Genomic DNA, 16488 nt, shown 5'->3' with positions numbered 1-16488 from the left:
CTACTCGATTTCTGTTCATATTGACTTATTTCTCTAATAATTTGTTATTTAATTTATTTTATAAATTAATTCGTTCAAATCAACTTATTGTATAGAAAAATTCCCTTTATTTATCTTAAATTGTACAATACATGGATATATAACAGCTATTAGTCTTATTGAACTCTACATCCCCACCTGAATCTTCCCCATGATGAACATCACCATAAGCCGAAAGTTCGATCGAATCCACGTCGGGACCTAAAGTTCAACGAAACAACCGAAAGTTGCGAATTAACTAATCGATTACGAATCAGTAAGCGACATCAACAGATGATCAAACTTACATAAATTGCAGACAAATGTTCAGTTTTCATACCTTTTTGACAGATACTGAGAGAAGTGAGCACCGCACTTGATGAATCTCCTTCCTTTTGCTCGGTCAGGGAGGCATGTACGCGCCCCGACTCGATCCATGAACTCCTATCAAGGCCATTCGATGACGATGAAACTGGAGTTGAAGAAGAAGGGTATATGTTTCTCCCACCCTCTTATGACTTCACTTATGCATAAAGACAGTAAACGCACCGTCATGCCACGCATGCAGACTTAGAAATATAAACTATACGACAGTGGGAGGGTTTGATGGAACCATTAAAATATTACTCGGAGCATATTGACTTTGAAATACAATAAAAGAAGTTGGTATAGGAATCTTGTTTGAACAATAAAGTGTTGTCGCTCAAGACAAAAGGCCTAACAAGAAGAAAGAGAGACTAATTTATCAATAAACATAGATTAATGGAAGATTAAAGTTCAAGTAAATCGATTGACCAATCTGTGAATATCTTTGGGAATCATTGCATGATCTTGAAACGAAACTATTATGATCATCATAGTCCCCATAACATTAGCATTTACCTTTTCTTTACATGTTAATGGGGGGCACACTCCAAAGTGATAAGATCACTAATGCAACCTAATTAATAATATTATCACTAACATTAGAATTCCCAAATAGATAGGATACCAATAGTGTAGACTCTTTCGAACTAAATCTGACACAACCAAACTAAAGAGAAAAACTCAATCCAACCTTATATGAAATTCGAATTTTATAAGAAAATACGTATCATATTGGTTCGTAGACCGTCAGGTACAATTTTCATTTTACCATCCCTATATATATTGCTCTTGTGGATAGGAGTGTTGTCTTAACCAATTAGGATAGCGACTATTAATTAGTTTGATGGTGGAGCCTTAAAGGAGAAGGACTCAACTGACAAATAATCCATTGAAAAATATATCAATGTACAAATTTTGGGCTTCATACAAAGCTTTAAACTTTCAAAAGAGCGCCTTTAAAGCATGGCGTCGAAGAAGCTGGAATGCCACCTAGTTGACTTTCTAGTAATTGCAGCAAAGCCAATCTGACATTAAGTGCCTTCCATGACTTGCTACCAGGTCTAATTTTGATTTTAGTTCTTCTACTATGTTGACATTAGATATTTAGCCATTATACTGTAATTTGATGCGATTTGATCATTTACTTAATTACTTTTATAGTATTATTAGTAAATCTAAATTGATGTCATTAAAAATCATGATATATATTTATTTTTTTACTATTATTAAATCATACTATTAGGATTACACCACATGAAAATCTAGTTAATTATATTCAATTAATAAAAATTTAAATGTCAATTAATTGTTTAAGTCTTTTTCTTAATTTACATCATCGCTTTATCAGTGGCATTATCAATGGGGCATTTTTCCCGAAAAAATCACCGGTGACCGGTATATTTATTGATCTAACACCGGTCAGATTATATTTCCCGATCTAACACCTGTAGCAGTAAAGCACGCTCTTTGTCCCGCGCTATATGCTGATTTAGCGTCACGTGGGGTATAGCGCGCCCTCTGTACCGCGCTATACGCTGACATGGCTTACATGTGGATATAGTGCGACCCCTGATCCGCGCTATACGCCACGTAGGGGTATAACGCTGCCCCTGTTCAGCGCTATATCTGGGTATGAATTATATTTAGCGCGGACAGGGTCCGCGCTATACCTTTATCTGAATAATTACATATAGCGCGGTGCAAATATCGCACCTTATATGGTTATAAATACCCTTCGCTCCCCGTTAAGTTTCTCACATCTCCTCACATCTCTCTCCTCTAACTTAAATTAATACACCAATTCCGTTAACGAGTAATAATTCTGGTAATTTTCTTATATTTGATTTAGAAGTTCGTGCGATTTTTCGTTATAAATTTTGTTATAATTTTTTTATTATACTTATTGTTTATTATGATTATTTGAAAAAAAATATTATACTAATTATTTTCAATTAATTTTACTGTTTATAAAATTGAAAAGCAAGAGCATACGTCAAAATAGTTTTATGGTACAGGTAATAATATAAAATTATATTATTTAAATTATTTACGTTGATGTGTAAAAAATTTATTGTGTTATATTTTTGTTCATATATAATTTATTTAATCAGGTTTGTTTCAGTTTTTTTTTTTTGCAGATATAATATTGACGTACTTTTAAACTCAAAGAATGACACGACTTTCAGATATTGTTTATTATGATGGTGAAATTCAAGAAGATGAAACCGACGTTGTTTTCGTATCAAATGAGCGTGTTAAAATATCATTCAAGAGAAACATAACTCTTGAGGAGCTGATAACGAAGATTTCGATGAAGATTCATGTTGGAAGTAGTAGAATAATGTCGTCGTTGCAGTACATATTTCCAACATCATTGTTGCCATTAACTTATACACCCGACTACAGTAATGTATGCACATTTTGTTTAAGTGCGTGCTGTTCGGGGTCAATCTTTAAGCTCCCGCTATGGGTTGGCTGAACAAGTTGATCAAGTTGACAGCCCGACTACAGTAATGTGTAATAATTTTAATACCATAATGAGGAGACATTCATCCGTAACTCCTTACGATATGTACCGAGCTGGATCCACTAACAATCTGTATGGCAACACCGCGTCCAGTTCAAGGGAAAGGCATTCATCTGCAAATTTCTTTGACCATATGGAGATGCCATCGACGCAACCATCTGTGCAGTTTCCATTTGACACGATGGCTTCAAGCTCCAGGGGGAGGCATTCGACTGCTAGCTTTTTCAATCTCAATGTCGATATGCCTTCCAGTTCAAGGGGAAGGCGTGCAAGTAGTAGGTTCTTCGACCTAAATGTGGAGAGCATGGAGGAACCATCATCTCCACCAGAAGAACCGCTTCGTGAGCCTAGTGCGGATGGTGCTGATGTAACATACCAAACTATGGGTTAGTGACTAAATGGTAAAGTTTCAGAAATTTGGTGATTAAAGTAGAAGAATGGATTAGTTCAATGATTTATCTGGAAATAAATCCTAAAAGTTGTTAGTAATTATCAAATGAAGTAGAGGGCAAAATGGTCATTTGACTAATAAATGAATTAAAAATATATTTGATAAGGATATATATGTTAGAGGGGAAGATGATGAAGAGATATTCTCTTCATCATCTTCTTCTTCTTCTTCTTCATGTACGAGAGAGAGAAGAGCCAAGCTTGCAAAGGTAATATTCCTTGTTAGCTGATTATTTGTTAATTTTAAGAGTGAGTTTTGATCATTAGGTAATACTTAAGCTTATGGAAAGCTTAAGTTGTTCTAAAATCAAAAGATAAAGAAGTTATGAAAGATTAAAGAAAATGAGTTTTTAAAGAAATTCTGGAAAAGAGTTAGTAAGTGAATTTTGAGAAGGAATTTGACTTGTCATCAATCTAATTAAGGAATATGGAGTGTTAGAATTATATTTAAAACATGTTAAAAATCTGGTATGATTCTTGAAGTTAATAAAGATGAGAGAAATATTAAGGTTTAAGATGAAATAAATGAGTATATATATTGGTTTAAGTATGTGTACTAGAGTTAAGAAGGAAAAAGGGGATGAAACATGAATGATTTAATCCAAAATGAATGAATTTTCGGGTTCAAAAAGAGGTTCTGGGCAGAGTGCATCGATGCACATTCATAGTGCATCGATGCATCAAGGTTAAAACCCATAAATCGTTTGAAGGTGTATCGATGCACAAGAAGTGCATCGATGCACTCTTTTAAAATAAATACATCGAATGCAATTCGTGCTTCGATGCATAAGTAGTGCATCGATGCATCCCAGTAATAATTTAACATCGATTGCATTTTATGCACCAATGCATCAGTAGTGCATCGATGCATACCTTCATTAAAAGATGAAATTGCCTTTTCTCTTAGTCTAAAGAGTGAACCATTAGAGTATATTAGTTATAATACTAATATAGACCTAAGTATGATGATGTAGATATAGAACGTGATCCCGTTCCGGATCAATTGAAGGATTATAATCGAATCAAAGCTGTTGAAAACATTTTTGATATTTCTATATAACAAATTAAGTTAAATGAATTTTAAGATTTTACAAATGATTTTACAAATTTATATTCGATTCAATTAACCGAATATCAAATTATTACTCCAAGTTTTTCAAGATCAATTTTAATCCTTACTAAATGTGTAAAATTGTGATTTGTACTTAAACTATTTTTGAAACAATTTTCACAAAGTATTTTGAACTAAAAACAAGCCTTAAATCAATTATTCAAAGGCATGCACCGATGCATCAGTCCATGCATCGATGCATCGATGAATTAATTGAACATCGAATGCATTCCATGCACCGATGCACTCTCCATGCATCGATGCACTCTGAATATTTTCAAAACATCGAATGCATTTGATGCATCGATGCACAAGCCATGCATCGATGCACCAGGCTATTTTTCAAACATCGAATGCATTTCATGCATCGATGCACACTTGGTGCACCGATGCATCAAGTGTTCCAACGGTCAAAATATTTGAATTTTACACGAATGCACCGATGCATCCTTGATCATGCATCGATGCATGAGACGCTCCACCTAGAAAAATTAATTGTTTTCACACTTAAACGCCTCTATTGACTCCACTAATTATCACCAACGTTCAGAATTGATTCAAGGAGTATTTAAACAAGTTTTGAAGCCATTGATCAACAAGAAGAAACAATAAGAAACATCAAGCAACAAGAAATCATAGAGAAACAAGAGAGAAAGCATCAAACACCAAGTTTGTGCAAATCAAGCCAATTTTCCTTTCAATATTCATTTTGCTTTCAAGAACACCATTTGTGCTCATTTGTAATTATCTTTGAGTGTTCTTTTCTTGTTCTAGAATTGTGCAAACATCTTACCTTGTGAGGTTTTCCTTGTAAGTTTGCAAATTTGTAATCTTCTCTTTGGGAAAAGAGTGTTCTCAAGAATTGGGGTATATTCTTGAGGGTATTGTAAGGTTATCTCTTTGGCCTCAAAAGAAAGAACAAATTAGTGAATTTGTTGGAAAATCCTTAGTGTGGATAGCTAAGGTAGTGGACGTAGACTTTGATTGAGAAAGTCGAACCACTCTAAATCGCTGTGCAAATCTTTTCAATTTTCTGCAAAAGCTTCCACCGAATTTTTAATTGCCAATTCACCCCCTCTTGGCTAATTCCGTCGATCGATTAACTCAATAATTGGTATCAGAGCCTCACTCATTTGAAGGTTTAATCACCTCTTGAGTAGATCCGGGAAGAGTTAAATCGATAAAGATGGCGTCCACTTTAGGTTCATTCTCCATGGAAGAATCCAGACCAATTGGCGTGCCTCCACACTTCAATGGAACAAATTATCGTCGTTGGAAGAGGTTCATGATGATGTTTATTCAAGCACATGATATGGAAGCTTGGATGATAATCGAGAACGGATATTCTTTTCCTACGAAGAAGGTAAAGAAGTGGAGTAATCAAGAACGGAAGGAAGCTCAACAAAACACAAAGGTTATGCATATGTTGTGTTGTGCAATTGATCCTAATGTATATAAAGGAGTTTCTTTTTGTTCAAGTGCCAAGGAAATGTGGGATAAGCTTGAGGAGATCTATAGAGACAAGGAAAAAGAAGAACCAATAAAAGTGATGTCTCTATTAACTCTCACAGAGCCAAAGGTATCTTCTAACTCAAATAGATTAAATTCAAAATCTTTTAGTGAGTTACAAGATGCTTATGATGAATTATTTTCGGAGTTTGAGACCATGAACTCCAAATACAATAAATTGATTTCTAAATTTATTACTAAAAATGATCTTATTTTGAAAGCTAAAAAGGACTTGGAAAATAAAAATGAATGTTGAAAAAGGAGTTAGAGCTTCAAAAATAAAATCGGAAAACTTTGAAAAAGAAATTTTCAAATTAAGCAAACTTCTTCTAGAAACTAAAATGGATTTTGAAAAACAAAATGAAATTTCGAAGAAGAATTTAGAGCTTTCAAAGATAAAATTTGAAAGTATGGAAAAGGAAATTTTCGATTTAGAAGTTAAGCTTGAATGTTTAACAAAAGAAAAAGAGATCATTTTAAATAATTCATCTAGTTCAATAATGACAATATGCTCACATTGTCATTATCATGGTCATAAGGAACATACTTGTCCTTTAAAGAAAGGAAAACGATTTAAAATTAGACAAGTATGGGTTCCAAAAGGAACAAGAGGCATTGAAACTAATGTTCAAGGATCCAAAGCAATTTGGATACCAAAATACACTTAAATGTCTCTTGTAGATGTGTGGGAGCAATGGTGATGAAGATGATGATATTCAAGATGCTCTAGCCACACATGAAAAAGGAATGGGTAACCTCTAAACTTAATGTTATTATTTATTTGGTTGCTCATTTAGTTTGTGCATACATGAGGTTTTAAATGTTGAATAATTTTTGATTTTGCATAATTGTTTTATTCTCATGTATGTTGAAAATATGGTTATGATGAACATTTTAAAGTTATATTTATTTTTTTAGAATTTTAGTTCATCATAATAAAACTTGGTCAAGATTTTAACGTAATTGATATTCATTTTAAACCATTGATATCAATTTTCAAACAATTTGATTTTGACCTTAAATTTTGTTCTAATGTTTATGCAAGTAATTTCAAAGTTTTAATGATATCTCTCTAAATCGATATCAATCTTTAATGCATAACATCTTTGTAAAACTTTATGCATATGCTCTTAATTTTGATAATCAACATTGCATAATGTTTTATATGTGAAAGGATTAAAGCATAATCTATTGAGTATTAGTCAATTATGCGATAAGGGATTCAATGTCTTGTTTGAAATTAATGGTTGTAAAGTCATTGACATTGCATCTAATCGGATTATGCTTGTTGGTCATAAAATAGGAAACATTTACATGGTGCATTTAGACTCTATTGATATGACTAATTTATGCCTAGTTGCTAAGAATGAGCATGATAGTTGGTTATGGCATAGGAGACTAGGACATGCTAGTATGAGTGTTTTGCAACGGTTAATTCAATGAGACCTAGTAAGAGGGTTGCCTAAGTTTAAATTTGATAATGATAAAATCTGTGATGCTTGTGCTAAAGGAAAACAAAAGCGAGTTTCTTTTAAATCTATTAATGATGTATCAACTAGTAGAGTATTACAATTGATCCATTTAGATCTTTTTGGGCCAACTATAACTACTAGCTTGGGTGGAAAACAATATGCATTTGTCTTGGTAGATGACTATTCTAGATATACTTGGGTTCTATTTTTAAGTACTAAAGATGAAGCATTAGAACACTTCATCACATTTTCAAAAATAATCCAAAACGAAAATGATTACTCTATCACTAGTGTTAGAAGTGATCATGGTACTAAATTTGAAAATCTTGGATTTATTGAGTTTTGTAATTCTAATGGTATTAGCCATAATTTTTCAGCACCTAGAACCCCTCAACAAAATAGAGTTGTTGAGAGGAAAAATCGAACTTTAGAAGAAATGGCTAGAACCATGCTTTGTGAAAATAATTTGCCAAAATATTTTTGGGCGAAAGCCACAAATACCGCTTGTTATGTTGTAAATCGAGTAATGATTAGGCCAATTATAAAGAAAACTCCATATGAAATTTTCAAAAATAAAAAGCCTAACATTAGCTTTTCATCCTTTTGGATGTAAATGTTTTGTTTTAAACAACGGTAAAGAAAACCTTGGCAAATTTGATGCTAAAAGTGATGAAGGAATTTTTCTGGGTTATTCCTTAAATTCTAAAGCCTATCGTGTATTTAATAAAAGAACTTTAGTTGTAGAAGAGTCTATACATGTTGTTTTCGATGATAATCCCCTTCCGAGGAAGGATTCTTGTGTGAATGATGATGTAGGTGTTATAAATACAAATGACGTTAGACATGACGTCGGAGAACCATCATCAAAGGAAGAAACGAAAAAAATAAGGAAACTCATGATCCTCTTGAGAATCTAACCATTGAAGAAAGGGAAGTATCTTATCCAAGAGAGTACAACTATGTCAAGGATGGTGAAATTATAGGTGATCCATCAAAAGGGGTAACAACTCGATCTTCTCTTAGAAATATTTGTAATTATGTTGCATTTATCTCATGCATAGAGCCTAAGAATATTAAAGAAGCATTAAATGATGAACATTGGATTATGGCTATGCAAGAAGAGTTAAATCAATTTGAGAGAAGTAAAGTATGGACATTAGTTGAAAGGCCTAGTAATAAATCTACTGTAGGTACTAGATGGGTATTTAGGAATAATCTTGATGAGAGTGGTAATATAGTGAGAAACAAGGCTAGACTTGTTGCTCAAGGGTATACTCAAGAAGAGGGCATAGGCTATGATGAAACATACGCTCCCGTAGCTAGGATGGAAGCAATTAGAATGTTATTAGCATTTGCATGTTTCAATGAATTTAAATTATATCAAATGGATGTTAAAAGTGCATTTTTAAATGGTTTTATAAAAGAAGAAGTGTATGTGGAACAACCTCCAGGTTTTGAAGATTCAAAATTTCCAGATCATGTTCTTAAATTGACAAAAGCTCTTTATGGTTTAAAACAAGCTCCTAGAGCTTGGTATGAAAGATTGTCAAATTTTTTAATTGAAAAAGGTTTTTCAAAAGGAAAGGTTGACACTACATTGTTTTTAAAAGCATAAAGGTAAAGATTTATTAGTAGTTCAAATTTATGTTGATGATATAATATTTGGTTCTACCAATGATGTTCTTTGCCAAGAATTTTCTAAGCTAATGCAAAGTGAGTTTGAGATGAGCATGATGGGGGAGCTCTCATTTTTCTTGGGACTCCAAATCAAGCAAAGAAAAGATGGCATCTTCATTAATCAAGCTAAGTACGTCAAAGATATGCTCAAGAAGTTTGGACTGAAAAATGGGAAACCTCATGACACTCCAATGAGCTCTTCAACAAAGCTTGACTTAGATGAAGGAGGTAAATGTGTAGATGTTAAATTATATAGGTCAATGATTGGCTCTTTGCTTTATCTAACTGCAAGTAGATCGGACATTATGTTTAGTGTTTGCTTATGTGCTAGATTTCAATCATGTCCTAAGGAATCACATTTACTAGCTGTTAAGAGAATCTTTAGATACCTTAAGGACACTCCTAGTTTAGGACTTTGGTATCCTAGAGACTCTAGCTTTAGCTTGCATGCCTTTTCTGATGCGGATTATGGAGGATGCAAATTAGATAGGAAAAGCACCTCCAGTACTTGCCAATTCATTGGAAATATGCTGATTTCTTGGTTTTCAAAGAAACAAAATTGTGTTGTATTATCTACCACTGAAGCAGAATACATTTCAGCCGGTAGTTGTTGTGCACAAGTTTTATGGATGAAACAACAACTTTTTGATTATGGAATTGAAGTATGTACCATTCCTATCAAGTGTGACAATACTAGTGCTATTTGTCTCACTAAAAAATCTCATCCAACACTCTAGAACTAAGCACATTGAAATAAGACATCACTTCATTAGAGACCATGTCACTAAGGAAGATGTAGTTCTAAAATATGTTGATACTTTGCATCAATTAGCGGATATCTTTACAAAACCCTTAGACAAGGAAAGGTTTTGGACACTTAGAAGAGAATTAGGTTTAACTGACCTATCTTCACTTAGTGTTTAAAATAATTTAGCACTTTTAATAAATACTGAAAAATGCTTATAATAATAATTTTTGATTGCATTCTTGCTATTAGTTAGGGGGGAGTTTATGATTCTTAATGAAAATTAATTTTATGTTCAAATAAAGTTTGAAGATTGAACATAATTAATTTTTGATATATGAGTTACCATTACCATTAGAGCCAAATTATTTAGCATTTTAAGTGTTTAAAACGAATTTTTGACATTTTTGTGCTTTATGCACCGATGCATTTAACAATGCATCGATGCATCCCTTTGAATGTGTATCGATGCATGAGGCCATGCACCGATGCATCCGTCGGGTTTTAGGTTAAAATGCTTCATCTTCTTCATTTTTCTCAAAACCTAAAACACTAAACACACAGCCGTTCGTCACCCTCTCATCCTAAATCTCCATTTTGCTCAAAATCTTTGGGAAAACATCAGATTCTTCAAGTTTTATATCCTACAAACCTGCTACAATCATTAAATCGCACAAAACATCTTCACATTCTCCTCAATCCGAATTTTTCAAGGTATTTTTTACAAAAACTCTATTTTATTAATTTTTGAACTTAGGACTAGTTTAGATTAGTTCTAGTTTAAAATAATTATCGGGCATTGGTTATATGATGATTCTAAACTAGTTTCTACAATGAATTTCATCAAAAATGCATAATTTTTCAAAATTGTTTTTGAAATTTCGAATTTAAAAAAAAATCAAAAATTACTGATTCAATTGTGTTGTTTTCATGAAAACTATGCGTATTATGATATTAATTTTAAATAGTTTTCAAAACTTTTCCTATTAGGACTTTGTTAGAGAACCTTGAATTATTTAGGACTCATTTGAGTTTTGGGATTAATTGTTGTGCATACATGTGTTTTAAAATTGCAGGTGATATTCCTTTTCCGATTTTCCTTACCATGACTAATCCTAAACGCCCTAGGACATCCTCTAGTCGGTCTCACCAAAACCGTCCTCCCATTCCTCAACATCCTCCTCCCGATCCTCCGATGGAGTAGACTTACTTGCCATGCTTTCTTGTTCTTAAAACTTGGATTTGATTTTTGTGGTTTGATTGATACTTTGAACTTGATTAGTTGTTGGATGTTTGTTTGAGGATGCTTGAACTTATTATATATATTTGGTTTGACATTTTAACGCTTTCTGTTTATTAATTTTGCATCATTAGAAATTTATGACCAAATTATGCCATTTCACATTTTATTATGAATATTGTTTATGAAAACTAATGGCTAATCTCTCTTTTGATTGTGATCTTAGCAGCCTATTATTAATAAATCAATTGGCTAATGTTTTTCAAAATTCTTGTTTAAAACGTTTTTATAGAGTCTTTTTGATTTAACAAAAAGGGGGAGAAAATTTAAGATGTGCTATAATAAGGGGGAGTAAGTTTTTCAAAATCGATTTCAAAAATAATTTCTTAAACAAATCTTAAAATTACTCAAATGTTTTGTTATATCAAAAAGGGGGAGATTGTTGAAAACATTTTTGATATTTCGATATAACAAATTAAGTTAAATGAATTTTAAGATTTTACAAATGATTTTACAAATTTATATTCGATTCAATTAATCGAATATCAAATTATTACTCCAAGTTTTTCAAGATCAATTTTAATCCTTACTAAATGTGTAAAATTGTGATTTGTACTTAAACTATTTTTGAAACAATTTTCACAAAGTATTTTGAATCAAAAACAAGCCTTAAATCAATTATTCAAAGGCATGCACCGATGCATCAGTCCATGCATCGATGCATCGATGAATTAATTGAACATCGAATGCATTCCATGCATCGATGCACTCTCCATGCATCGATGCACTCTGAATATTTTCAAAACATCGAATGCATTTGATGCATCGATGCACAAGCCATGCATCGATGCACCAGGCTATTTTTCAAACATCGAATGCATTTCATGCATTGATGCACACTTGGTGCACCGATGCATCAAGTGTTCCAACGGTCAAAATATTTGAATTTTACACGAATGCACCGATGCATCCTTGATCATGCATCGATGCATGAGACGCTCCACCTAGAAAAATTAATTGTTTTCACACTTAAACGGCTCTATTGACTCCACTAATTATAACCAACGTTCAGAATTGATTCAAGGAGTATTTAAACAAGTTTTGAAGCCATTGATCAATAAGAAGAAACAAGAAGAAACATCAAGCAACAAGAAATCATAGAGAAACAAGAGAGAAAGCATCAAACACCAAGTTTGTGCAAATCAAGCCAATTTTCCTTTCAATATTCATTTTGCTTTCAAGAACACCATTTGTGCTCATTTGTAATTATCTTTGAGTGTTCTTTTCTTGTTCTAGAATTGTGCAAACATCTTACCTTGTGAGGTTTTCCTTGTAAGTTTGTAAATTTGTAATCTTCTCTTTGGGAAAAGAGTGTTCTTAAGAATTGGGGTATATTCTTGAGGGTATTGTAAGGTTATCTCTTTGGCCTCAAAATAAAGAACAAATTAGTGAATTTGTTGGAAAATCCTTAGTGTGGATAGCTAAGGTAGTGGACGTAGACTTTGATTGAGAAAGTCGAACCACTCTAAATCGATGTGCAAATCTTTTCAATTTTCTGCAAAAGCTTCCACCGAATTTTTAATTGCCAATTCACCCCCCTCTTGGCTAATTCCGTCGATCGATTAACTCAACAAAAGCAAAGCTAAGGTGAGTGCAATTTAATTTGTACTTATATTATTGAATAAACATTTGGCTTGCGATGAGCCAGTGATGGAGTTACTATGGTAAGAAGTAACTCCTAAAATGTTATTTGATTGGTGATCAATGTTATGATTTGTGTGATTATGAGATATATATAAGTTATATGGAAAGTATATGTGAAATAAGATATGAGCTTATATGAATATGTGATATGAATAAAGCTATAAGAAATGATTTATGTGAATACATGCATTTGTGATGCGTGTTATATGATATTAGATATATGTTTACACATACATATGGTATGTGACCGAAGAGAATGAACATGTGATTATAAGATCAATGATTACACGTACATTTGGTACGTGACTGAAAAGAAAATATATATGTTCATAAGAGAAATGATATGAATAAGTAAATTGAACTGTTATGAATGTTAATGCACATGTTATGTGATAAGAGAGCTAGTGGTATAGTTGGCATGCCAAGGGTCGAGGGTTTACCTATGTTCTTCGGGACATATGGACTGTTTACCTATGTTCTTCGGGACATATGGACTGTTTACCTATGTTCTTCGGGACATATGGACTGTTTACCTAGGTTCTTCGGGATCTATGGACTGGTCCTTCGGGACGAATACTGAACTAAGGTTCGGTGCCCCATGAGGGAATTGATATGAGCTGTGGTGACAGCATTAGTGCACAACCTCAATGTACTCACATATCTTAAGTTCTCAAATCTATACATGGGCTATTGCAAGAGCTTTAAAGATAATAAATAACTTGTTATGATACTATATATATGCTTTGTTGTGAAATGACATGGATACTCGATGGTGAGTATAGAAAGGTTCAATATATGCATACATGATAGAAATAAATTAGTAATAATGATATGAGTACTGATAAGTATATTAATGATATATGTATAAGTATGCATTATGTTATATGAAATGGTTTGTGGTTTTATTATATGTTTTATATGCCTCACTAAGTCAACGACTTAGCGTGTAAGTGATTTACACGTATGTATGAAGAGGAGTAAAGAGCGATGTGGAGTAAGACAGGTCAGTTCTCCTTACTCAATGTCAGATCAGAAAAGAGGTGATTAATATGTATTTTAATATATAAAGTTCTAGTTGGCATGTATTCAAAAGAATATATTGTATAAACTCTGAATAGTTTTGTAAACGTTTTGAATAAGTTGAATGTTATAAAAGTTTTTAAATTACTCAATATTTTATACGAATAAATGTTTGAAAAGTCAATGTGACACTTCGGACTCGTATCCGAGTCAGATACGGGTTAGGGGTGTTACAGCTGAGACTGGACTATTCATTCACCCATAATCACCGCAATTCAACTCCGATGATGATGAAATTCCAGTAAATGTGGCACAAACTGACCCTCCTACACACATATATGAAGCTGATTATGGTGCAATGTACGGGCCAGAATTTGCGGATATGCCTCATCTCGGTGACTATGGATATTACTCATCAATAAATAATGGTGAGATATATTTAGGCATGGAGTTTTCAAGCAAAGAAGAAGCGGTGATGGCTATAAAAAATTACAATATCTGTAATTCTGTTCAGTCCAGAGTCAATCGATCGACGACCGAAAAATATGTATGTTATTGTCCCGACGCGAAAACGAATGCAATTGGATGGTTCACATATCGAAAATGAAGAGGAAAAACAACATATGGGAACTAACAATATACAACGGTCCTCACACATATTGTGTTGGAGGCATCATATATGGCTGCACATCATAAATGGCTGCGGTGGCTGCTGTGAAGGTCCTGCTGGTGCAGCTGAGGATGAACTGGAAGCACCTGCTCTCCGTCCATGAGTCGGGGGACGATGGTGTTGTTTCAATGAACGTCTCTATCAACGTCGCGGAAATGTCTGCCCTCGTGTATCATCGGGAAGCAGAAACGGTTTTCCGTTACTGTTGAACCACTCATAATAACCGTCAACAAACATCAAGAGGTCATCAAAAATGGGCTCTCTACGGGGAAGGCGCCGATATCGATCCTCCCACAACACGACCCACTCATGATGCCTCACTAGCCAATCTGTATATGTCTTGCCGCGTCTATCTAAGCTATGCAACTCGTCCATATTGCGAGGTGCTTTCGAAATTGGTTGAAAACAACCAAACTGCCAGAGCACGCGATTAGTAGAGTGTCACTCGATGGTCGCATTACAGATCAGAGGGACCATCACCATCCAAACATCTGATGGGCCCCTCAACTCAGGTGGGATCACCGCCATCACATCATCAGTACAATATGGCACTCATTCAAACTAAAACAAATATTATATAATTTTTATCAAAATAATAATCTAATTATATAACTATAATCTAAAATCGATTTTTAAACATTAAAATTCATACATGTGTGTCAGCCTTTTGATCGATTAGCACCCTAATTTTTTCTAAATCATCAGGTAGCTCCTGATGATTTTTCCTATCAGTAGACCATCTATTCAAGGAAAAAATTTATTATACGCTGTATAAAGTTATTAATATACAAAATCAGTTTTATAATTACCTCAGAAGTAGTGAAAATACGAATGAGTTCTTCACAACGGGACATAAAAAGGGCAATCGATACCATGCCCAAGACTGCAGCAGCAGGAGATATCCACCGATAGCATTATGCCTGTAGTCAGTGGCTCCACACATCTCCCTGTACAACAAAGCCAAAACTGCCGAGCCCCAACTGAATGATCCAGCTAGACGAAAGTCGCTAAGATGTCGCAACCACATACAGTGAACTAGGTTGCGCGATTTGTCTGGCATCAACAACCCTCCTATCAATTGCAGTATGCATGCTCGTGCATACATCTTAACTTCATCCTCAAAGGCGTCTGCGCTCAACTCCCGAAAATTGGCATCTAACCAATTTAATGGTATCCTACCTCCGATAAAACTTTCCGGGACATGTCATAGATTATCCCGGCACAAAGTAGTCCAGGAACCCTACGAGATCCCTGATATCACATCTCCATCCACCGGAAGCCCTAGGTGCATAGCAACATCCTCAAGTGTAATCATGCACTTTCCGCACGAAAGATGGAATGTGTGGGTCTCCGGTCTCCACCGCTCTACTAAGGCATAAATAAGGTCTGGTTCTATCTTACAATGACCCTGATATCTATATATGTAACCAAATCCAGCCTCTACTAAATATGACAAGACACAACTAGGTATCACTAACTTAAGATTCCTAATAAAAAGGATCTAATACATAATCTTTCTCTTAAAATTAAATAATTACACCAATTAATTCTTAATCTAATAATCATGCATTAAATAAATCAAAAAATTATTACAAATAATTTAAATTAAATTAAAACGTTAAAATGTTACCGTATCAGCAAAGTGTCGAGATATATGATTTCCATCCAAGCGAAGTAGACCGTCTTCCATTATATATCTGCAAAAAAATTATATTAGTAAAATATTAAATAAAGTAAAATGCTTAAATAAATTAAATATATAATATTAAAAATATTATAAAATATACCTTAAATAGAGAGAGTATTTGAGAGAATTTGAGAGAATATGGTGTGATGAAAGTAATAGAGGATGATGGTATTTATAAGGAGGATTTGGGGGGTAATTAAAGGTATAACGCGCCCTCTGTACCGCGCTATATGCCACGTGTCAAATAAACATATAGAGCGCGGATCATGGGTCGCGCTATACCCACGTGTAA

Source organism: Hibiscus syriacus, unplaced genomic scaffold (genome assembly GCF_006381635.1).
Source record: "Hibiscus syriacus cultivar Baekdansim isolate YM2019G1 unplaced genomic scaffold, ASM638163v2 tig00112801_pilon, whole genome shotgun sequence".
Taxonomy (NCBI): Eukaryota; Viridiplantae; Streptophyta; class Magnoliopsida; order Malvales; family Malvaceae; genus Hibiscus; species Hibiscus syriacus.
Note: the sequence above shows the minus strand (reverse complement) of the source record.